Here is a 25,716-nt window from a genome sequence, read left to right as displayed (position 1 = left end):
TCTAGTATAATATATTTGTCCAATGAATACCCGTTTATCGTCTGCATTTCTTCTTGGTGTAGCAATTTTAATGGCCAGTAGTGTAAAAAACTGTAACACAATACAGCAAAAAATAGTGAAAAATTATCATTTGATGAGCTGAGTAGCTAATTTATGGCGGCGGGCAGACGTAGTCACGAGAATGTAAACACCATCCAGCTATTCGCTGTACATTAGTTGCAGGTCGCAAAAGACAAGAAATGAAGGTAAACTGAAAAAAAATACCAATTTATTTTAACAACAGTCTTATCAGACAGACACTATCACACTGTCAGGAAATATGAAAAGCACTATATCTGCACAACACGTTACGATTGGATGGCGGGCACATGTAAACCGGTGTGGAGCACAGGGGAAATGATTGGTTAGACGCCTCTGTGCGCGTTGTAACTGGTCTAATCTTCGTGATTCCTACAGCAATGATAAGAACGTTTTGCAGGTAACCTCCTTTGTAAACTGATTGCATTTTTCTAGTATCCTACCAATGAACCGAAATCCACCACATCCTTTACCTACGACCGAAACCATGTGTTAGTTCCCTACATATTGTTACACCCAGGTATTTGTAGAGTTGGCCGATTTCAGTTTTGACTAACTTTCGTTGTAGTCATAGAATGCTGCGATTTTTCGTTTTGTGAAGTGCACAGTTTGACATTTCTGTGCATTCAAAAGCCGTCCAGACACTCTTCGGAAGCTATAATAGTACCGACCGGCCACCGTGTCATCCTCTGCATACTGGCGTCATGAGATGCGGATGTGGAGAGGCGTGGGGTTAGCACACTGCTCTCCTGGCCGTTGTCAGTTTTCGTGGCCTGGAGCTGCTGCTACACGGTCAAGTAACTCCTCAGCTACTGCAATACGAGACTGAGTGCCCGGTAGGTGAACAGCGCATGGTGGCTCGGATGGTCGCCCATTCAAGTGCCAACCACGCCCGATATTGCTTAACGTCGGTGATCTGACTGACACCGGTGTATTCGTTGCTACTCGGCTGTTGACTTTGCATATTTAAAGCAAGTAGCCAGCACATTGAATGTCTGAGTGAATATTATGCAATAGTTTTCACACTGTACATTATGCGTAATTCCAAATCTGTAATATGTCCGAAGTTGCGATTAATACTGTCTGTAAGCTTATAAGCTTATTAATATAAATCGTTAGCACCATGAATTCCAACATACTTTCCTCCGGCACGTTTGAAGTTCCTTTTACATATGTCGATGACTCTCCATACTAGATGACATACTGCGTCCTCTCTACCAAAAATTCTTTAATTCAGTCACAAATGCTACACCACAGGGTGTTACAAAAAGGTACGGCCAAACTTTCAGGAAACATTCCTCACACACAAATAAAGAAAAGATGTTATGTGGACATGTGTCCGGAAACGCTTAATTTCCATGTTAGAGTTCATTTTAGTTTCGTCAGTATGTACTGTACTTCCTCGATTCAGCGCCAGTTGGCCCAATTGAAGGAAGGTAATGTTGACTTCGGTGCTTGTGTTGACATGCGACTCATTGCTCTACAGTACTAGCATCAAGCACATCAGTACGAAGCGTCAACAGGTTAGTGTTCATCACGAACGTGGTTTTGCAGTCAGTGCATTGTTTACAGATGCGGGGTTGGCAGACGCCCATTTGATGTATGGATTAGCACGGGGCATTAGCCGTGGCGCGGTACGTTTGTATCGAGACAGATTTCCAGAACGAAGGTGTCCCGACAGGAAGACGTTCGAAGCAATTGATCGGCGTCTTAGGGAGCACGGAACATTCCAGCCTATGACTCGCGACTGGGGAAGACATAGAACGACAAGGACACCTGCGATGGACGAGGTAATTCTTCGTGCAGTTGACGATAACCCTAAAGTCAGCGTCAGAGAAGTTGCTGGTGTACAAGGTAACGTTGACCACGTCACAGTATGGAGAGTGCTACGGGAGAACCAGTTGTTTCCGTACCATGTACAGCGTGTGCAGGCACTATCAGCAGCTGATTGGCCTCCACGGGTACACTTCTGCGAATGGTTCATCCAACAATGTGTCAATCCTCATTTCAGTGCAAATGGTCTCTTTATGGATGAGGCTTCATTCCAACGTGATCAAATTGTAAATTTTCACAAACAACATGTGGGCTGACGAGAATCCGCACGCAATTGTGCAATCACGTCATCAACACAGATTTTCTGTGAACGTTTGGGCAGGCATTGTTGGTGATGTCTTTTGATTGGGCCCCATGTTGTTCCACCTACGCTCAATGGAGCACGTTATCATGAATTCATACGGGATACTCTACCTGTGCTGCTAGAACATGTGCCTTTACAAGTACGACACAACATGAGGTTGATGCACGATGGAGCTCCTGCGCATTTCAGTCGAAGTGTTCGTACGCTTCTCAACAGATTCGGTGACCGATGGATTGGTAGAGGCGGACCAATTCCATGGCCTCCACGCTCTCCTGACCGCAACCCTCTTGACTTTCATTTATGGGGGCATTTGAAAGCTCTTGTCTACGCAACCCCGGTACCAAATGTAGAGACTCTTCATGCTCGTATTGTGGACGGCTGGAGAGCTGCATCAGCGCATCAGGGATTCCATGCGACGGAGGGTGGATGCATGTATCCTCGCTAACGGAGGACATTTTGAACATTTCCTGTAACAAAGTGTTTGAAGTCACGCTGTTACGTTCTGTTGCTGTGTGTTTCCATTCCATGATTACTGTGATTTGAGGAGAAGTAATAAAATGAGCTCTAACATGGAAAGTAAGCGTTTCCGGACAAATGTCCACGTAACATATTTTCTTTCTTTGTGTGTTTGGAATGTTTCCTGAAAGTTTGGCCGTACCTTTTTGTAACACCCTGTATACGATAATAAACGTAATTGTGGCACTGTGCCAAACGCTTTTCGGAAATTAAGAAATACTGCATATACCTGAGTTTCACGCTGTTGTTAAACAGTTTCATGTAAAGTGTTCGACAGTTACCTAGGTGAACTGAATAACGTTCACGTGGGCTCTGCTCTGTTATCAAAGACAGTTTGTTTCTGGCTTAATAATTTCAATTTTTTTCGCGGAAGTTGAATCATGCTCTGTCCTGTTGAGACGGATGTTTCAATTTTCAACTCTCAGACTGGTTTAATTCTTCAGTCATTTAGAAGGGAACAGCGTGTGCTACAGAAAGCTAGTATGTTAGTGTCCCGTTGCCTTCCGTGTGGCTGTAGTGCATCCAATAAAGTCGTCCCGATAACGCTCGCTGGCAGCACCGCGGCTGTCGTATCAGTCTGCTCTTTTTCCGCCAGCTCTGATTAGGAGAGGAACTGCTGCCTGCCCACAGGATGCAGCCCCTCTGTGAGCCGACCTCAGCACGGAGAAGTGCTGCTTCCGCTCCTGTGAGGTGTATCGGTAACTGCCGCAAGAGCCGTTGCAGTCTTCATCGTAAAGTCGGTAAGAGGTCTTAGCAAGAACGTATCCAGGATCTGAGCTACTTGGGTGCATATCATATTCGTTTTTTGGAAGTGGAGGGGTCGACAAAACCAAGCTAATTTTTTTACAAAAAAATTGATAACTGTCGAAAATTTTGTTTATCAAACAGCAGACATGCTAATGGCATTGCCTTATACGCTATCCAGTCACATTGATGCGACCAACCCCCTGTAGAAAACCTGAATAGCCACCTTTTGCAGGGCGGACAGCTACGAGACTTGCAGGAAAAGAGTGAGTGAGGTTCTGGAAGATACTGACATGGGTATGGAAGAATGCCGACTCCAGTGCTGTGGCCAGGTTTCTCCATGACGCGTACAGCCCGATCGAGTGGTCCCATCGATTCTCGACTGCGTTTAAATCCGAGGGAGTTTGGTGGCTAGGGGAGTACGGTAAACTCGCCCTGATGCTCTTCGAACCACGCACGTAAACAGCGAGCTGTGACACATTACGTTGTCCTGCTGGTAGATGCCATTGTGCCAAGGAAAAAAAAAAAAACTGGATGTAGCGGTGTGGTCCCCAGGGGTAGATGCATACTTGTGTTGACCCACTGTGCTTTTCAGACTGACGAGGTCGCCTACGGAATGCCACGAAAACATTCCCCACACCATAACGCTCCCTCCTCCGGCCTCGACCCTTACGATGATTACACTCCAGACGCCTTCTGTCGGATGGAGAATAAAACGTAATTCACCTTAAAAGGTCACCAGTCGCCACTCGGCGGACGCACAGTGCGGCATTGGCGTGCAAATTTCAGCCTTCGTCGCCGATGAAGAGTAGTCGAACCAGGCACTTGCTGTGGAGGACCATACACAGTAATATTCGTTAAAGAGACACTGTCGTTAGCCCTTTGGTTCATCCGGGCGGGCAGCTGCACAAGTGTTGCACATCTATCCACCCGTACTCATCACTGCAGCCATCGTTTACCACTGTCATCTATGGCCTGTGGTGCACCACAGTTACCTCAAATCCGGTTTCGGACAGCGACGTTTTGCCATTCAAGATGTACACTCATGCTCATAAATTAAGGATAATTGCAGAATGTGGTGCCAAACAACGTGGCACTACACAAAACTGGCACTAATAGCATAGGCTGATAGGGAACACACACGACATAGACCTGTAAGTCCACGGTACTGGTGATAAGTTGAGAAAACTGTCCCGTAACACATGTGCTACAAAACGCCACTGTTTCCTGCGCATGTATCCCGACATCAATATGGAATATGATCACCATGCACACGTACTCAGGCCGCATAAGGGGTTGGCATACTCTGGATCAGGTGGTCGAGCAGCTGCTGGGGTATAGCCCCCCATTCTTGCACCAGTGCCTGTCGGAGCTCCTGAATTGTCCTAGGGGCTTAAAGACGTACAGCGATACGTCGACCGAGAACATCCCAGATGTGCTCGATGGGGTTTAGGTCTGGATAACAGGCAGGCCACTCCATTCGCCTGATATCTTCTGTTTCAAGGTAATCCTCCACGATGGCAGCTCGTTTGGGCCGTGCATTATCATCCATCAGGAGGAAGGTGGGACCCACTGCATCCCTGAAAAGGCGGACGTACTGGTGCAAAATGACGTCCCCGATACACCGGACCTGTTAGAGTTCCTCTGTCAAAAACATGCAGGGGTATACGTGCACCAATCATAATCCCATCCCACACCATCAAACCACGACCTCCACACACGTCCCTTCCAAGGACAGTAAGGGGTTGGTATCTGGTTCCTAGTTCACGCCAGGTGAAAACTCGACGAGAATCACTGTTCAGACTATACCTGGACTCGTCCGCGAACATAACCTGGGACCACTGCTCCAATGACCATGTACTGTGTTTTTGACACCAGGCTTTACAGGCTCTCCTGTGACTAGGGTTCAGTGGAATGCACCTTTCACGTCTCCAGGCGAATAAACCATGTGGTTCAGTCGTCTGTAGACCGTGTGTCTGGAGACAACAGTTCTAACATTCTGCTTGGTGTCTGTTGTTCTAAGTCGTGTCTCCCTACCACTTTCACGCAACGACGCTCTGAGCGTGTTTTTTAGGGAATTGACTAGTTTGAACCTGGGACCTATTGCTGGTAAGGAGACGCCAGACCACACATGACATGTAGAGTTCAGAAGAGTTCAGTGAGACTAGCGATGATACAACCAAATACTTAATGATTTCAGCGTCAGCTCCACTGCACTCCCTGTAAAAGAATCTTAATACTAACTAAATTTAGTGGAAGGGGTCCAAGGCTTTCCTATTTTTAGTTAGCTGGTAAAATAACGTCGAAAAAGTAGTTAAGTTTACCATTGGAAATTTTATTCTACTCACAAAACATTGTTTATAAATTGCACTATTGATAAAAGGTTCAAAATGGCTCTGTGCACTATGGGACTCAACATCTTAGGTCATAAGTCCCCTAGAACTTAGAACTACTTAAACCGAACTAACCTAAGGATATCACACACACCCATGCCCGAGGCAGGATTCGAACCTGCGACCGTAGCAGTCCCGCGGTTCCGGACTGCAGCGCCAGAACCGCACGGCCACCGGGGCCGGCATTGATAAAAGGAAATGTTTTAATACGGGATGATAAAAACCAACTACGTTCAATAAAAATGTGAACGAATATTCCCTGAATGGGTTTCCAAGTTCTACAATGGATCGAAGGATGACCTATGCCATATCACATCTATAATCTAGGTTTAAATTAAGTTTCACAAAAGAGAAAACTATCAAAATGGTCTACAGTGACCCTCAATTATCTTTAATTACTTATCTAACTTGTCGTAAATTACAGTGGCTGATGTGGCTTCTCAATAATTATATAACAGAAAAATCATTGCATTTCAGATTTTAACTTACGTAGCAAATGTGAATACCATGAGCTTTAATTGACGATCGACACTAGTATTGATACTAAAATGTAAACTGACACGGCCGGAAATATCATGTCCATTGCTCGACGCTGAGATGGAACATCTCCACAATGCACTAACGAAGAACGGATATTCGTCCGCCGAAATAAAACGTGCGTTGAGGCAGCCACGCAGAAATCATACTGACGTACAGGCTACTGCAGAATCTAAGGTTTTCCTGCCGTTTGTTAAAAATGTAACGGTAAGAATAGGGAGGATCTTGACGAAGCAGAATATTACCGTAATTTACAAGCCCACCAGGAAGATACAGGAATACCTTAGGCCTGCCAAGGACGCTCGCAAACCATTGGAAAAATCTGGAGTGTATAGGATCCCATGCAGCTGTGGTGATGTTTATGTGGGTACCACCAAAAGAACTGTTTCTAAACGTTTGGAAGAGCACAAGGCAAATTGTAGAAGAGGAGAAACGGAACGATCAGCTGTTGCGGAGCATGCTTTCCAGCCAGGGAACCACAATATTCGTTTCGAGGAGACGGAAGTACTAGCGGCCACGAGCGGATACTACGAAAGGCTCTACAGGGGGGCAATCGAAATCGCTAAACACCCAAATAATTTCAACCGAAAGGAGGAGGGCGTCAAATTAAACGGTATATGGATGCCGGTGTTAAAGAAGATGTGTACCACTCGTCCACTACTGGGTGATGGCAACGGCGATCGACGGCGACGGACAGCGGCCAATTGCACTGATGTTTTCAAAACACGTGACGTCACGCCGCGGCGCGGGGGCGCGCGGACACGGAATTTAGCGGCAGTCAGTAGCGAGCCAGTGTGTGTGTTGGACCTTTCATCAAGCTACGGACCCCCTTGAAGATGTCTCCCGCAGTCGGAGACGAAACGTTGGGAATCGCCTCAGAATTCATCAACCGACCACGGCATAACAGCCCGGATAATTATAATGGACACGACACTACTATTACGCAAAACGGGGTGTAACAGATGAGACTTCTGCAATTCTGAGTGAAGCTTTATGCACTGTTATGCGGCATTGCGTGCGTTAATTACCTTGTCATTGGTTAGGCAGTGTCAGGGGGCGTCGGGCGACACAGCTCCATCCAGCTCGCCGTCTCGGAAGCAACTCTCTTCTAACTTCTCCTTACTACAACTTACTGAAGTTGGTTTAAAAAAAAAACTGTCTGGCTGTGTTTTCATCTGACCAATCAGGGTCTCAATGTTAACCTTAAACTCCGCCTAGAAAAATTCTGTCTATCCAATGAGAAACCTTATACTTTTCGTGGTGGGGCAATGTTTTTAAAGTTTGCAACGTAACAGAGACGTGAAAAAGTCTCACGCTAAAACTTGCAGCTGGTGTGGCCCTTTTAGTGTTATCGTAAGATCTATATTCTTCTTCTGGAGGGCTCTAGCTTTTAACATGGGCTGGGGGGTGGTCCTGTCGATTAGCTGGCGACGTGGGTGTCCATCCCTTATCGTAGGGCCTTCGAGCTTAACACGGTTCTGCTCTCGGCTTCTGTTCTCGTTTCTCCCCTCGGAACTGCATCTGTCTCACGGTGGGAAGGTATGACACGCATTTAGGCATTCTTGTGTTAGTCTGTGGTATTCCATTTGCTCACTCGTTACTCGTATTGCTTTAGTTAATTTAATGTCACGATTTATTCGGAGCTATGTAACATGCTACTGGATTTGCTTATCATGTCAGCTGGATTTGCCTGACATCTTACATATCAGCACCCTTCGAACTTAATTTTTGCACTGAATTTAGGCAAAGATTGAATCGTTGTCTAAGTCAGTCAAAAATTAATCCTTTACGTAAATTTTGTTGCCTACTGTTCAGCCACTTTATTCTGGTTCTATGCTAGTTTGTATTACTAATTTATATTTTTATATTCTTCCACATTATTCTCAAAAATATGTTTATATTGACAAGAGAAGAATATTTTTATTCTATTATAATTATTATTTTTTAATTATTTTCTTTCTTTATTTAAGTGTGAAGTTTGTTTTTTAATAAGTTTGTTATCGAAAGTGAGGAGTCTTTCACATCGATTTTCTTAGAAATATTTTTTTTTGTAAACTGTAGTAATTAAGTAAAATCTATTCCTAAAACATTTTCTAAATATCATGTACAAGTAAAATCTTTTTGTTTCTAGACACTCATTTCAACATTGTTACACTAACAAATAAGAATTATTTCCTACAACTGCTTTGACAATGAAATATACATACACAAGTATTGAGATATATTCCTAACAAATGGTACAAATGTTTAAAAAAAGGGAAAACATCCAACAAGATAATTTTTTATTCTTTTTTTTATAAGGAGAAAATAAGTAAAATATAGATATTCTTTTATTTTTATGAGGAGAAAATAAGTGGCATATAGTTTTAGTGTTTATTATGCCTTACTTTTGTTCTTTATATACTGTCCATTTCAGAACTAATGACTTATTTTTATCGACAGTCTATTTTTTACTTAAGTCCATAGTCGATGACTGTTATTTTGTAGTTTATTAACTGTCTGGTGTGCTGAACTTATTTAGTTTTTCACACGTTTCTTTTGCACAATTCCTACATCACATAATATGATTCCACACATTCACACAATCCTATGAATGTTTAAGCATGGTGTTGGCAAATGTTTTTGCACGAAGGTGATGGACTTGAGCGAGATGGATGTGGGTAAGTATTTGATGTACAGCTTTGTTCGTCATTCCTTGTTGGCTTTGTAACAGTGTGTTGCTATTGTAGAGGTCCCATAATGGAATGGAGCTGTGAGTGCAGAATCTCGTGGTTTACTGGCTTTGTATGCATGAAAGTCATCGTTATGTGTCGCTGAAAGCGGTCGTTTTTCGTTGTAATACTTCGCAGACGACTAGTTTACAATAGGATAGGGATTTGGGAAGGTATGTCATCTATTCTTCACCCATCTTCTTTCTTGGTCTCAATCTTGTGAATCTTCAACTTCTGTTCTTCTTGCTTTTTCTCTGCTTCTTACTTGCTTCTTGGTTCTTCTCTGGGCGGGATATGGAAATATTTATTGTTAACTAGTTGCTTTGAAGTTCTCCTCTTAGTAACGGTTTGAAAAATTGTTTGGGCGTGTCATTTTTACTTTGTGGAAGTTTTCTTCAGTTTCGTGCATCAGCGTGCTGTTTAATAGCAGTATTGTGTGACTTTTACACATATTTTTTTGCCAGTGGTGGCTTGCCCAAGTAGTCTTCTCGTCGAGCCATTTTTTGCTTGCTCCACTGAGTCGGAACGTTCCGAGACCCTTCTGATGTTTGATGTCCTGTCGTGTCTCTGCAGGGTTCCGCCACTCTGTGGTTCCGTGTTCTGTCCCAGCAGGGTTCCATTTAGCGGGCAGATTTACTGCCCACTTTTGATACAAGGGCCCTCTGTTGGTCTCGCTGTCCTTTCCCTTCTCTCGACGCTTCTGCCTTGTAGGAATCGTGTCTTGCTAATTATGTCATTTTCTTTCTTGATACATCTCTCGTTGCAACTTGTGGGTTGTCGCATCTCGTCCTCGCTGGAGTCTTTACAATGGTTCTTACAAAAAGTTTTATTTATAATCATCTAACATATGTCTAGTACCTACATTGTTTTACGCCTTCTTAAAAGCTTTACAAATTTCGGCGCCCTTTCCATGTTACAATTCTAAGATGTTTTGAGTCTTAACTTCTACAAGAATCCTCAAATTCGTTTTTCTATTTTTTTGTGTAGTGTCATGGTGTATAGCATTTTAGTATTTCATGATGTTAGACTATCTACGCTTTATCCCTTCACCTTAAGCTATGCTACTATTGGTGTTATTTTTGTTTTTGATTTTATTGAAACTACTTTCTTTTTCCCACCTTCCTCTATCTTCATTGTTCTTTCTCCTGACGATCTTATCTGCAACATAATCTTGAAATATTGTGCTGATTATTTGCCAGTAATAAAATTAATCTTCAAACTTTTTGATATGGCTCACATGGTGAAGTCCTAAGGTTTTGCCTGTTTTACTTCAAACTTGTACTGAAAGTGTTTAATACTGCCAGTCTTAGGTAAAAATACCTCTGCTTTATCTCGTAAAATACCCTCTAATTCTCTTTTACTGTGTTCCGAAATACCTTGAACTTCTTGCAATTTTTCGTTGATTTCTTTATGGACTTCTAACATGAGTTGAGGCAATTCCCCCTTTTGCGCATACCATTCTAATTCTTCATCCTCTTTATCTCGCGTCATTCTTAATTGTTTGTTTATAACTGGTATTTCTTCTAATTTTAGCTTTTGCTCAAAGAGAAGTGTGACATTCCCGAATGTTACGCTACCTTTCCCCATATCTATTATCGATCATCTCTCATTTAAAATATCTGCACCTATAATCAAATCTACAGTTAGTTTAGGTATAATCATGAAGTTGGCTTCGATCTTTTGACCTTGACACAAAAGAGTTAACCTTGTTTGTCTTGTAACTTCGGCAGCATTGTTTATAATACGTGTTTTCAGAACTGGCAATTCCTGATTGGCATTACACTGCATGAATAAATTTTCTGAGATCGCAGTCAGTTCACTTTCACTATCAATTACAATATTGACTGGGATATGCTTTACCATGGTCTTCACAATTGGTTGAATTTGAAAGGGTTGGTTCTGTTCTTCTTCTTCTTGCATCAACCAATCCTCCACTGAATCATACATGAGTCTTTTCAGGAATTTCCCTTGTGAATTCGAACTTTCTGTAGGATAAGCTTCGACTGCTACGTCTCTCTCTTTTATTTCCTCTTCTCTATTTCTTCCTTCATTTACGCTTTCTTCAACATCCTCTACTTTTTCCTCATCCTCGTCTATCTTCTCCTTCTTCGTCGCTACTTCCATATAATCGCATCTAAATGCTCTAATAATCACTTCATAACTTCCTTCATTATATACGTTGGGTTGTGTGCCCACTAGTAACTTATTTTCAACTTCTGTCGACTGCGCAATATCCTCATTGAATTCACTTTCCCTGGTTTCCATCTCAAATAGCTCTGCAATACTCATTACTTCGTCCTTTCCTCCTACATTCGTTGTGCATGCCTCTGGTAATTCATCTTCCTCGTCAGTATTCTCCCAGTTAACTTCGTCCCAACACGATATTGTTATTTTTTTGTCTTCGTTTTCATCTGGTCCCTGCGGATTTGTTTCTTCCTTCTTCTCTTCTCGTGATAAGGTATTTACTTCTCTGTTCAAGGTGCTGCAATTCTCCTGGGTCGGTGAGTCATTCTCTTTGGCATGGGTGGGCTTGGTGGTCTTACCTCCACCTCTTCTATCTGTATTCTCTTTTCTTGCTCCGCTTGTTAATATTGGTTTCTTTGTTGATAATTTGTCGGTTTATTGGCGCACCAATACCCGTTCCGGTTGTCTTTATTCCCTCTGTAATAGTTGTTGCCGTTCCTGGGTGAATTATAGTTATTGCCATATTCTCTTCTAAATCCATAACCGGTTCTTTGTTGAGATCTATTGTCGTTTCTTGGTGCGAAGTTATCACGTGGTTCGTAGTTATTGTTTCTTCGTACTGTGTCTTGTGGATTCTACTGCTTTTTGCTTTCGTTTTCACGTGCGCTTCGTCTTTTTCTTGCGTCATCTTCCGAAAATATGAACTCTAGTTCCCTTAGAATACCTTTAAATGCTTCGACGTCATTGCCTCCGCGCCCTTCTAATGATTGCTGCTATTTCAATGGTAACTTCATCGCGCATAATTTAATCAACTCTCCGTCACTGTATGGTACATCTAAGCATTGATTTTTCTTTGCCATTGATTCGAAAAATTTCACGGGACTCTTCTCTCCTGAATTTTCAAAATATGGGTTCTGTAATAATTCGTACTTCACTCTGTTCTGTGCTTCGCTGGACCAATATCGTGAGCGAAACTTCTCTCTGAAATCTTCGTACGATCGGCATGTCGTTGCAACATTCTGCATGGTTTCTGCGACTGTTGCTGACATGTGTGCACATATAAAGTCTAATTTGTGTGCTAGCGTCCAGTGTTCTGGTAATCCTACTCGGAATTGATCAATAAAAGTTCGTGGATGTAACGAGTTTCCTTCTCGAAAGTGTTGAAATTTTCTGACTGTGAGGAAATGATCGTTGTCGTACTTCGTCATAGTTCCATATGAAATTCGCGATTCTTCGCCACTTTTGTTTCTGATCATTTCTCCCGTCGTTCTTTCCTGTTGTGGTAGATCCATTGGATATTGTCCGCTGTAACTTTCGCCTACCCTTCCGTAGCATCGTTGGAGTGGTACGCAATAATTTTCTTCCATCGGTTGTGAACGTGTAGCTGAATGAACTACACTGTACTCTTCGCGACCTGGCTTTCCATTGTCAGGTGTTGGTTCAGTATCTTGTCTGGCTAACCTTGCCGCTTCATTGCACGATCCAGACTGTCTTGAAACATACATTTGTGGTTCTGCATGTGTTTGTGGTGCCGTTTGTTCATCAAGAATTTCGAAATGTGTTTGTTGCTGTGCAGGCTGTCTGATTTCACGTATGTTATTTTCCGCCTGTGATTGGAATCGAAAATGCTTGATATCTTCGTTAATTGCTTGTTTTTCCGGTGCTGTTACAGATACGGATGTGGTTGCAGACTCTGTGCTTGTTCGATCTTGTTCCCTACGCTCTTCAAAGGTTTGCAACAACTCTGTTCGCAATTTCTGAAATTGTTGCTTCGTTTGCGCTTCTATTTTGACTATGCGGTTATCATATCTTTTCAGCGCTGCTTTTGTGATACGTTTGCGTAACACACTATTTTCGACAATTTGAGGCGCTGTACCTGCTGCTTGTCTTGTAATTACGTTTATCTGTTTCTCTAGTTTCTTGACTTCTCCCTAGGTGTTGTTACGTAATGTTTTGATCTCGTCCTGAATGTCATTACGCAATGTTTGTACGTCCACTTGTACCTTGTCAATGTCTGTTCTCAATTGATTGTGACCTGTTATTAAGTTTCCTATCACTTCTCGAGATTCTTTTGCCTCGTCTTCAGTATGACTTAGGTGTAACTGAATTTTTTTGTTTTGTTCTTTAATCTCACGCATTTGTCTCGTGGTTTCTGCATTCTGAATTTGAATTTGGTTCGCTATGTCTTTATTTTGCCTTGTCATGGTTTTCGTAATTTGTTGTAATAATTCTACCAGATTGGTGGGTCCTATTGCGTTTTCTTCCGACGTCCTACGCTCTGTGTTTTCGCCCAAGTGTTGGTTCGCAACCGATTGCATTGAACTGTGCTGTGACACGTTTCTGCTCGCATTCCTTGTACTCTGTGGTGAGGGAACTCTGATTACTTGTACTCTACGGGTTCTACGTATTCAAGACGCAAGTTAGAATCTCATCGACTGTCTCTCTACTTTCCTGCTCCTCTGTCGTATGCTGACTTATGTTTTCTGTGCCTTAACGTACATTATCCTCGTTATGGTGCGTTATATGTCCTATTTCTCGCGATACTGCATCGTCTGTTGTACTGTCCTCTATTCTCTGTGCGTCTTCATGTTGGGTCTCTACCTCAATTCGGTCAAGGTCTCGATCTGCCATTGCTAATCTTTCCGAATCCCTTATTTTCTGTTTTAAAAGCAATTCACGCGCCCTACTTCGCGTCAACATGCGCTCATACGATCTCACGCGTTTCATAAACTTTTTGTTCACACGACTTGACACTTATTATACCCAAGACTGACAATCCATTCACTTACTTGTTGGGACAGAACCAACTTGTCAACGATGTATCCGCCACCTGTGCGCTTGCATTGAGGAGAAAACTTAATTCTAACAATATTAAAATTCATAACTTAATTATGCTATTATCTCTGCTAGAATGTCTCACTATCTATTGAACACTTTATTACTATCTATCGCTGCAGCTACTGTTTTCAACTATTTATGCCTTTCAAAAAAAATTTTTTTTTATTGCGTAAATTTTTTAACAGGATATTTTTCTGACCTAGTTAGGCATGTGGTCTACCTTCAATCATGGTGTTTTAACATCCTGGCAGGGTCGCCATTCTCTAACACTGTGCGTGGTGTCTGTTGTTCTAAGTCGTGTCTCCCTACCACTTTCACGCAACGACGCTCTGAGCGTGTTTTTTAGGGAATTGACTAGTTTGAACCTGGGACCTGTTGCTGGTAAGGAGACGCCAGACCACACATGACATTCAGAGTTCAGAAGAGTTCAGTGAGACTAGCGATGATACAACCAAATACTTAATGATTTCAGCGTCAGCTCCACTGCACTCCCTGTAAAAGAATCTTAATACTAACTAAATTTAGTGGAAGGGGTTCAAGGCTTTCCTATTTTTAGTTAGCTGGTAAAATGACGTCGAAAAAGCAGTTAAGTTTACCACTGGAAATTTTATTCTACTCACAAAACATTGTTTATAAATTGCACTGTTGATAAAAGGAAATGTTTTAATACAGGATGGTAAAAACCAACTGCGTTCAACAAAAATGTGAACGAATATTCCCTGAATGGGTTTCCAACTTCTATAATGGATCGAAGGATGACCTATGCCATATCACATCTATAATCTAGGTTTAAATTAAGTTTCACAAAAGAGAAAACTATCAAAATGGTCTACAGTGACCCTCAATTATCTTTAATTACTTATCTGACTTGTCGTAAATTACAGTGGCTGATGTGGCTTCTCAATAATCATATAACAGAAAAATCATCGCGTTTCAGATTTTAACTTACGTAGCAAATGTGAATACCATGAGCTTTAATTGACAATCGACACTAGTATTACGCAAAACGGGGTGTAACAGATGAGACTTCTGCAGTTCTGAGTGAAGCTTTATGTGCTGTTATGCGGCATCGCGTGCGTTCATTACCTTGTCGTTGGTTAGGCAGTGTCAGGGGGCGTCGGGCGACGCAGCTCCATCCAGCTCGCCGTCTCGGAAGCAACTCTCTTCTAACTTCTCCTTACTACAATTTACGGAAGTTGGTTTAAAAAAAAAAAAAAAAAAAAAAAAAACTGACTGGCTGTGTTTTCATCTGACAAATCATGGTCTCAATGTTAACCTTAAGCTCCGCCTAGAAAAATTCTGTCTATCCAATGAGAAACGTTATACTTTTCGTGGTGAGGCAATGTTTTTAAAGTTTGCAACGTAACAGAGACGTGAAAAAGTCTCACGCTAAAACTTGCAGCTGGTATGGCCCTTTTAGTGTTATCGTAAGATCTATACTGTTCTTCTGGAGGGCTCTATCTTTTAACATGGGCTGGGGGATAGTCCTGGCAATGTTTTTAGCGTTTGCAACATAACAGAGACGCGAAAAAGTCTCACGCTAAAACTTGCAACTGGTGTGGCCCTTTTAGCGTTATCGTAAGATCTATACTGTTCTTCTGGAGGGCTCTAGGTTTTAACATGGGCTGGGGGTGGTCCTAGCGGTTAGCTGGCGACGTGGGTGTCCATCCCTTATCGTAGGGCCTTCCAGCTTAACACGGTTCTGCTCTCGGCTTCTGTTCTCGTTTCTCCCCTCGGAACTGCGTCTGTCTCACGGTGGGAAGGTATGACACGCATTTAGGCATTCTTGTGTTAGTCTGTGGTATTCCATTTGCTCACTCGTTACTCGTATTACTTTGGTTAATTTAATGTCACGATTTATTCGGAGCTATGTGACATACTACTGGATTTGCTTATCATGTCAGGGTTTTCATGGGAGGTGTTGGATTTGCCTGACACCTTACACAGTTCCAGTGGCTGCAGTAAGGTCTCGAGTAAGGCTACCTGCAGTACTCTGTAGCCGTCTGCGGGCACTGATGGTGAGATATCGGTCTTCTTGTGGTGTTTAGCACTGTGGACGTCCTGTGCTGTAGCGCCTGGACACGTTTCCTGTCTGCTGGAATCGTTGCCATAATCTTGATATCACACTTTGTTGCACACAGAGGACCCGTGCTATGACCTGCTGTTTTTGACTGGGCTCTAGTCGCCCTATAAATTCTACCCCTCATAACGTCATCAATATGTGCTTTGAGCCATTTTCAACACACAGTCACCATTAGCACGTCTGAAAACGTCTGCACCCTTACTCGCTGCACCATACTCTGACATGCACCAACACACCTCTGCGTATGTGGACTGCTGCTAGCGCCACCGTGCGACAACCGCAGGTCAAATGCACCGCATGGTCATACCCCGAGGTGATTTAAACCCGCAAAACGCCCACCAGAGCGTTGTTTCACCATGTGTCAACATTATCCTTAATTTATGAGCATGAGTGTACTTTAAGCACGACAGCACGCGAGCAAATTACAAACTTAGTCATTTAGAAAACGGTATCGCCCTTGGCCCGAAAAAATGGCTCTGAGCACTATGGGTCATCAGTCATCAGTCCCCTAGACCTTAGAACTACTTAAACCTAACTAACCTAAGAACATCACACACATCCATGCCCTAAGCAGGATTCGAACCTGTGACCAAAGCGGTCGCGCGGTTCCAGACTGTAGCGCCTAGAACCGCTTGGCCACCCCCGGCCATGGCCCGAAAGCTAGTGATCATTCCCTTTCCGACATCAGCTAAACCGCTATGTTTCCGCATCAAAACAACGACTGCACTGTTCTCCGCGTTCCCTGACACGCTTTATAGAGGGTGTTGCAAAAAGGTACGCCCAAACTTTCAGGAAGCATTCCTCACACACAAAGAAAGAAAATATGTTATGTGGACATGTGTCCGGAAACGCTTACTTTCCATGTTAGAGCTCATTTTATTACTTCTCTTCAAATCACAGTAATCATGGAATGGAAACACACAGCAACAGAACGTACCAGCGTGACTTCAAACACTTTGTTACAGGAAATGTTCAAAATGTCCTCCGTTAGCGAGGATACATGCATCCACCCTCCGTCGCATGGAATCCCTGATGCGCTGCTGCAGCCCTGGAGAATGGCGTATTGTATCACAGCCGTCCACAATACGAGCACGAGAGTCTCTACATTTGGTACCGGGGTTGCGTAGACAAGAGCTTTCAAATGCCCCCATAAATGAAAGTCAAGAGGGTTGAGGTCAGGAGAGCGTGGAGGCCATGGAACTGGTCCGCCTCTACCAATCCATCGCTCACCAAATCTGTTGTTGAGAAGCGTACGAACACTTCGACTGAAATGTGGAGGAGCCCCATCGTGCATGAACCACATGTTGTGTCGTACTTGTAAAGGCACATGTTCTAGCAGCACAGGTAGAGTATCCCGTATGAAATCATGATAACGTGCTCCATTGAGCGTAGGTGGAAGAACGTGGGGCCCACTCAAGACATCACCAACAATGCCTGCCCAAACGTTCACAGAAAATCTGTGTTGATGACGTGATTGCACAATTGCGTGCGGATTCTCGTCAGCCCACACATGTTGATTGTGAAAACTTACAATCTGATCACGTTAGAATGAAGCCTCATCCGTAAAGAGAACATTTGCACTGAAATGAGGATTGACACATTGTTGGATGAACCATTCGCAGAAGTGTACCCGTGGAGGCCAATCAGCTGCTGATAGTGCCTGCACACGCTGTACATGGTACGGAAACAACTGGTTCTCGCATAGCACTCTCCATACAGTGACGTGGTCAATGTTACCTTGTACAGCACCAAGATCTCTGACGCTGACATTAGGGTTATCGTCAACTGCACGAAGAATTGCCTCGTCCATTGCAGGTGTCCTCGTCGTTCTAGCTCTTCCCCAGTCGCGAGTCATAGGCTGGAATGTTCCGTGCTCCCTAAGACGCCGATAAATTGCTTCGAACGTCTTCCTGTCGGGACACCTTCGTTCTGGAAATCTGTCTCGATACAAACGTACCGCGCCACGGCTATTGCCCCGTGCTAATCCATACATCAAATGGGCATCTGCCAACTCCACATTTGTAAACATTGCACTGACTGCAAAACCACGTTCGTGATGAACACTAACCTGTTGATGCTACGTACTGATGTGCTTGATGCTAGTACTGTAGGGCAATGAGTCGCATGTCAACACAAGCACCGAAGTCAACATTACCTTCCTTCAATTGGGCCAACTCACAGACGTGTGAGCAATTATTGGATGTTCGCTTTGAACATAGATGGTGCTCACATTAATGTGACTGGACCGTGTAATAGGTACCTAGTACCTGCACGCCTGCCTCTGTAGCGGAGCTCTGTAACGCACACATGTAACATGTCGAGTCAGAGGTAGCCAAGCAGGTATCTTGGAGGTGGAAAATTCTCGTTGTAGTTACTTCGTCAGCGAGGGGAGGAGAGGTGATGCCATAAAGGTCTTGATCACCAGTCTTTGCAACAACATCTTTTATTAAATTCCAAAAATCATTAGAGCCTCTCATGAAATCAAGGCATGCGGAGCTGTTGATGGCGATCCGTTCGTCGGATGGGGACGTTAAACCCGGAGGCCTCCTTGGTGCTATTCGGATGTAGGCTATATGGCGACACCAGATTTCACCCTCTCCCTTCGCTTCGCCTACCACAACACAAACACCACTAACTGTATATTGACTCATCATACGACGTATAATGAAGCGTCGAAAGTCGTAGAATACTTCCTAATATCATGTCGGACCTCGTTTTGCCCAGCGTAGGACAGCAACTCGACGTGGAATGGGTTCAACAAGTTGCTGGAAGTTCCCTGCAGAATTATTGAGCCATGCTGACTCTATAGCCACCCTTAAATGCGAAAGTGTTGCCGGTGCAGCATTTTGTGCTCGAATTGTCCTCTCGATTCTTTCCCATAGAAGTTCGTTAGGATTCATTTCGAACGATCTGGGTGGTCAAATCATTCCCTCGAACCAATTGCGACCAGCTGTGGCCCAGTGACATGGCTCACCGTCACCCATAAAAATTCCATCGCTTCTTGGGAACATGAAATCAATGAATTGCTGCTAATGGCCTCCAGATAGCCGAACATAACCATTTATAGTCACTGATTGGTTTTGTTCGACGAGAGGACCTAGTCTATGCCATGCACATGCAGTAGCCTACACTATTATGGAGGCTCCACCAGCTTGCACAGTGCCTTGTTGACAGCCTGGGTCCATGACTTCGTGGGGTCTGCGCCACATTAGAATTCTACCATCAGCTCTTAACAAATGACTATCTCACGATTTTCGAGTCATCCAAGGTCCACGAGAGGCGCTGCAAGCGGCGGTCTGCTGTCCGCGAAGGCACTCGCGCCGGTCTTCCGCTGCCATAGCCCATTAAGGCCTATTTCTCCGCACTGTCGTAACCGATACATTCGTCGTGCGTCCCACATTGATTTCCTCTGTCACTTCACGCAGTGCTGCTTGTCTGTTAACTCCACGCAAACGCCGCTGCACTCGATCGTTAAATGAAGGCCGTCGGCCACTGAGTTCTACAAGGTGAGAGATAATGCCTGAAATGTGATATACTCGGCGCAGCCTTGGCACTATGGATCTTGGAATACTGAATTCTCTAACGATTCCCGAAATGAAATGTCTGAAACATCTGCCATTCTGCTTTCAAAGTCTCCAAATTCCAAGCTGTGCGGCCATAATCATGTCGAAAACTTTTTCATATGAATAACATGTGTTCAAATGAGGGCTCCACCAATGCACTGCCGATTTATTCCTTGTGTGCACATCACTCTAGGCACTTCAGTCCGGAACCGCGCTGCTGCTACGGTCGCAGATTCAAATCTTGCCTCGGGCATGGATGTGTGTGATGTCCTTGGGATAGTTAGGTTTAACTAGTTCTAAGTCTAAGGGACTGATGACCTCAGATGTTAACTCCCATAGTGCTTAGAGGCATTTGAACCATTTTTGCACGTCACTATCGCGTGACTTTTGTCCTCTCAGTGTAGTACACACTTGAAATTTCGTAAGAGGGAAAGGAAGGGATCAGCAAACCACCTCCACTAGGGCGTTGCCAAAAGTAGCGATGTAGTATACCTGCATCTGCTCCCCCCTTCCCCCATCCCCTCTCCCCCACGCTCATTTCCTGAGTATGGAACCACTTTCATTTTTTGACTGCACGCACAGTTACCACGTAGCATTTAATCTCGCGGTGGGCATGTTTTAGATAGTCAGTACAGACGTCATACACTCTCCTGTGTGCTTCCAGAGTGTTCCGAAACACACAATATTGTAGAGTTGCAAGAGCGGAAGCGGATCATTTTCTTTGTCTCTGCACTCACCTCATTTAAACTTATTTATTTCTGAGGAATCATGTCAGTTAGAATGTTTATGAAACATCTGTCATTTGTGAACTTTTTTGTTCCACGAGATACAGAAGTATGTGAGAGAAAACACTCGTGTCACGTGTGCTAAACTTTATCTGGATTCATTCCGACCGCAAGTTGCAAATCCGGTATTCGTGAGTAATTAAGGGAACTTCGAGCACTTTCTGTGAGGAGCAGCGAAACATTCGTAAAATGCAGTTTCGGCAAGTGTATTCGCCAATTGCTGAGGCTACCGTACGGCGCTTGGTACTTCACATCATGGAACCTACACACAATAAAATGAGTGAATTTCAAACAAATAATGATAAAAATCGTGACGCAGTATGCTGACTTAATTCCGAAGAGGTGCAATTTTGCCCCTTTTCAGATGACCCACGGCGTCGACAACACCAACGGTCCAATGACGCATTTAATCTTCAGTGTATGCAGGGCGTAATTACCCGCCAGGATAGCCGCGAGCGCTAACGCGCTGCTTCCTGGACTCGGGTAGGCGCGCCGGCCCCGGATTGAATACGCCCGGCAGATTAACGACGACGGCCGGTGTGCCGGCCAGCCTGGATGTGATTTTAGGCAGTTTTCCACATCCTACTAGGTGAATACCAGGCTGGTCCCCACGTCCCACCTCAGTTACACGACTGGCAGACGTTTGAAACACATTCACACTCTTTCACGATTTACACTCGACACAGACAGGTAATTCCGTCCCGGGGGGTATGGGGTGGCAGCAGGAAGGGCATCCGGCCACCCCTTACAATTAACAATGGCAAATCCGTACTTAACCCTGCGCGCAATGCGGGATGAAGGCAGTAACAAAAGAAAGCAGAAAGAAAGAAGGAAAGTATGGAGGGCGTACTTCCGGCCACAGGTTGATCTGTGATGTGTTGGCGGTGTTTCTCGTACCGCGACTTTTCCTCACTCATTCAGGTTATCGCGAACGTGAGCCAGGATGTTTGTTTCAAAATTCTCGCTGTCCAAATGCTGCCCTTTCTTCTACATCTTCATGTTGAGCATACCATGGACACTCCAGTTTTCCAAGATGACAGCAGATATTGCAGTAATGCACGCACCAGTTCTTCGTTTGACAAACATTCCAGGTATCCTACCACAGGTCGACTGACCCACCAAACCACTTCTTAGTCCCAAAGAAAATTTCTGGGATTACATGGAATAGTGAACGAAGCACGGTAATGCACGCCCAAGTTCTTAGTTTGACGAACATTCAGGTATCCTACCAAAGGTCGACTGACCTACCAAACCACTTATTCTTAGTTCCAAAGCAAATTTCTAGGATTACATGGAATAGTGAATGAAGCACAGCAATCAGGATGCTCGCAGTTCATTAGCTCTACGCAATACTTAATTTATAAAGTTTTAGGTGCAGGAACACACCTCTTTAACCATACAACCCCCACTGTTCCCCTTCACCCATTTAAATTCCAAATTTTAATGTTTGAAAACTTTTGATAAAACTTACGATGAGAAATAATTTATTACATAATACTGTTCTGAAATTGGGGTTTTTAAAACACAATAATCAGAACAACAAAACCACAAGATTTAATGTAAACGACAAGTGATACCTAAATTTTATAGGTCCACCTTGATCCCACACATTTTTTAAATTTCAATATGACCGTTTTCGGCTGCTGCCATCTTCAGATCATAAAATATTCTGCTATAGTATCAAGGTAAAAAAAAACATATTGGTACATAATAAATGCATTATCTACTTACATGTTTAGTTTGACGTTGATACTACATCAGAATATTTTATGATCTGAAGATGGTAGTAGCTGAAACCGGTCACAGTGAAATTTAAAAACTTTATGTGATCAAGACGGACCTGTAAAATAAAGTGCTAAAAATATGATCACGGACTCATAGTCAGACTTTATGTCTTCAGTTGACAAGTGACACCGTCTGTGTAGCACCGACACTTTGCTCCTAGTTCTGCTCGATACACATCGGCATAAATCGGCAGTCTTCGTGACTATGACGTCATGTTTTCTATTGCTGCTAGCCGCAACTTTCAAGCCCACGCGTCGTAGCTGTTCGCTAGACTTGTACCCAGTGTAAATTAATAAAGCATTTAGCGACGAACGACGACGAAGATATGCAGTGCAAGCTCTTTGCTTTCCATATTTTGGGAGACGGTAGTATGGACCGAAATAAGAAAAAAAAAGGGCCAGTAAAAAAGGGCTGCCAAACGCATTGTTTAAGAGCTACGAGCACTTGTTCATCTTCGCTGCTGTGAAACGCATCTCTTATACTGAACGAGTACTCATAGCTTTTAAGATATGCGTTATAGAGTCCATGTTTACTTGACAATTTGTTCTTGTTTTGGTCCATGCTATCTCTTCACAAAATATGGAGAGCACAGAGCTTGCAGTAGAAGAGTTTTGTTTCGCAGTGTTGAAGATGAGAAAGAGCGCATTAGTAACGGGGTAAACGCGTACAGTCGAATGTACGCGATACTAGAAGCAGCGCCGGCCGCTGTGGCCGAGCGGCTCTAGGAACCACGCGGCTGCTAAGGTCACTGGTTCGAATCCTGCCTCTGGCATGGATGTGTGTGATGTCCTTAGGTTAGTTAAGTTTACGTAGTCCTAAGTCTATGGGACTGATGACCTCAGATGTTAAGTCCTATAGTGATTGGAGCCATTTGAACCATTTTTGAACTAGAAGAGGCACAGTCCAGTAAACAAGGGCTCTAAAATACATAGCTTAAGAGCTAACTTCATAAGACTTGGATATATTGAGTGCGCACGCACTCACTCACACACGCACACACACACACACACACACACACACACTGAACTTCGCCCCACGCCCCTGCCCATCGCATCACGTTAGTTACTCATTGTCACGCAGGTACCGGGGCTGCGGCAAATTATAGCTATGTTGTGATTTAATAAGCGTGTGCTGTTTAAAATCTCCGGTGCCGACTTGTTCCAGTGTGCTGGAAAAAAAAAAAAAAAAAAATCCCTGGGAGGTGCTGGAACACCGTTCCGGCGGAAATTAATCCCCGGTTCCATGGGCAGTAATTGTGAGGTCGATACGACATACGTGAAGAAAGGTGCGGATTCTCGTCTTAGCCGGATTGAGGCCATTATGGAGGCTGGATGCGCCGGCGTTACACGGCCATAACGTCATGTCTTGTGGGAAGGACTATTTATTTATCTGGCGTGCTTGTGTTGTAAGCATGAGCTGCTCTGTCACACTATCTTAGGGCACTCTCAAAGCTACCTCCACATCTATTTCCTCCCATTAAGAACAACATGTTGTGTTCTCATTACGTAAATTGAAAAGGGTAAATGTAAAAAGGAAAGAAAAGGGAACTAATGATATTAGCTGCATCGGGAGTTCGTGCGGATTCAGCGGCGACGAGTGAAAATGCGTGCCGAACCTGGGATCTCTTGCTTACTAGGCAGCAGCATTAACAACTGCGCTACCCGGACAGTGTTCATCGCAAATGCGTGGACGATCTCTGCACGCTCCCCGGCCGACTCATATTCCCACCTAGCGCCCGCCACCTGCCCGCAGTTCCCGTCTATATCCTCCATATTCGCTAATTTTAGATCCCCGTAAACGTGCATCTGCACTGAAGTTTGAGGATTCACTGCCCACGTCCAAAAGAACAGAGACCTCGTATTCATATAATCCTATAAATGTTGAGTTCTATCTGGTAGAGAGTTCTCCGAATTCTGTAACGAACCTGGCCCGATAGTGTGTAAATGTGTCGAATGCCTTCCGGAAGTCAACGCACAGAGCATCAACCTTGACGCCTTTGTCTACGGCGATCTGCCTTCTAGGAGAACACAGCGAGCTGTGTTTCGCATGTTCTCTACTTACATCTACATCTACATCTACACCCATACTCCTCAAGCCACCTGACAGTGTGTGGCGGAGGGTACCTAGAGTACCTCTATCGGTTCTCCCTTCTATTTCGGTGTCGTATTGTTCGTGGAAAGAAAGATTGTCGGTATGCCTCACGGTCTCTTCGCGAGATATACGTAGGAGGGAGCAATATACTGCTTGACTCCTCGGTAAAGGTATGTTCTCGAAACTTCAACAAAAGCCCGTACCGAGCTACTGAGCGTCTCTCTTGCAGAGTCTTCCACTCGAGTTTATCTACTATCTCCGTAACGCTTTCGCGATTACTAAATGATCCTGTAACAAAGTGCGCTGCTCTCCGTTGGATCTTCTCTATCAACCTTATCTGGTACGGATCCCACACCGGTGAGCAGTATTCAAGCAAACAAAATGTTCAAATGTGTGTGAAATCTTATGGGACTTAACTGCTAAGGTCATCAGTCCCTAAGCTTACACACTACTTAACATAAATTATCGTAAGGACAAACACACACACCCATGCCCGAGAAGTATTCAAGCAGCGGGCGAACAAGTGTACTGTAACCTACTTCCTTTGTTTTCGGACTGCATTTCCTTAGGATTCTTCCAATGAATCTCAGTCTGGCATCCGCTTTACCGACGATCAACTTTCTATGATCATCCCATTTTAAATCACTCCTAATACCTACTCCCACATAGTTCACGGAATTAACTGCTCCCAGTTGCTGACCTGCTACATTGTAGCTAAATGATAAACGATCTTTCTTTCTATGTATTCGCAGCACATTATACTTGTCTACAGTGAGATTCAATTGCCATTCCCTGCACCATGCGTCAATTCGTTGCAGATCCTCCTACATTTCAGTACAATTTTCCATTGTTACAACCTCTCGATATACTACAGTATCTTCCGCAAAAAGCCTCAGTCAACTTCCAATGTTATCCACAAGGTCATTTACATATATATTGTGAACAGCAACGGCCCTACGACACTCCCCTGCGGCACTCGGAAGACTTCTCTCAATTGAGAATGACATGTTGCGTTCTGTTATCTAGGAACTCTTCACTCCAATCACACAATTGGTCTGATAGTGCATATGCTCTGAATTTGTTTATTAAACGACTATGGGGAACTGTACCAAACGCCTTGCGGAAGTCAAGAAACACGGCATCTACCCGGGAACCCGCGTCTATGGCCCTCTGAGTCTCGTGGACGAATAGCGCGAACTAGGTTTCACACGATCGTCTTTTTCAAAACCCATGCTGATTCCTACAGAGTAGATTTCTAGTCTCCAGAAAAG

This window comes from Schistocerca americana, chromosome 1 (assembly GCF_021461395.2).
Source record: "Schistocerca americana isolate TAMUIC-IGC-003095 chromosome 1, iqSchAmer2.1, whole genome shotgun sequence".
NCBI classification, from domain to species: Eukaryota; Metazoa; Arthropoda; class Insecta; order Orthoptera; family Acrididae; genus Schistocerca; species Schistocerca americana.
Note: the sequence above shows the minus strand (reverse complement) of the source record.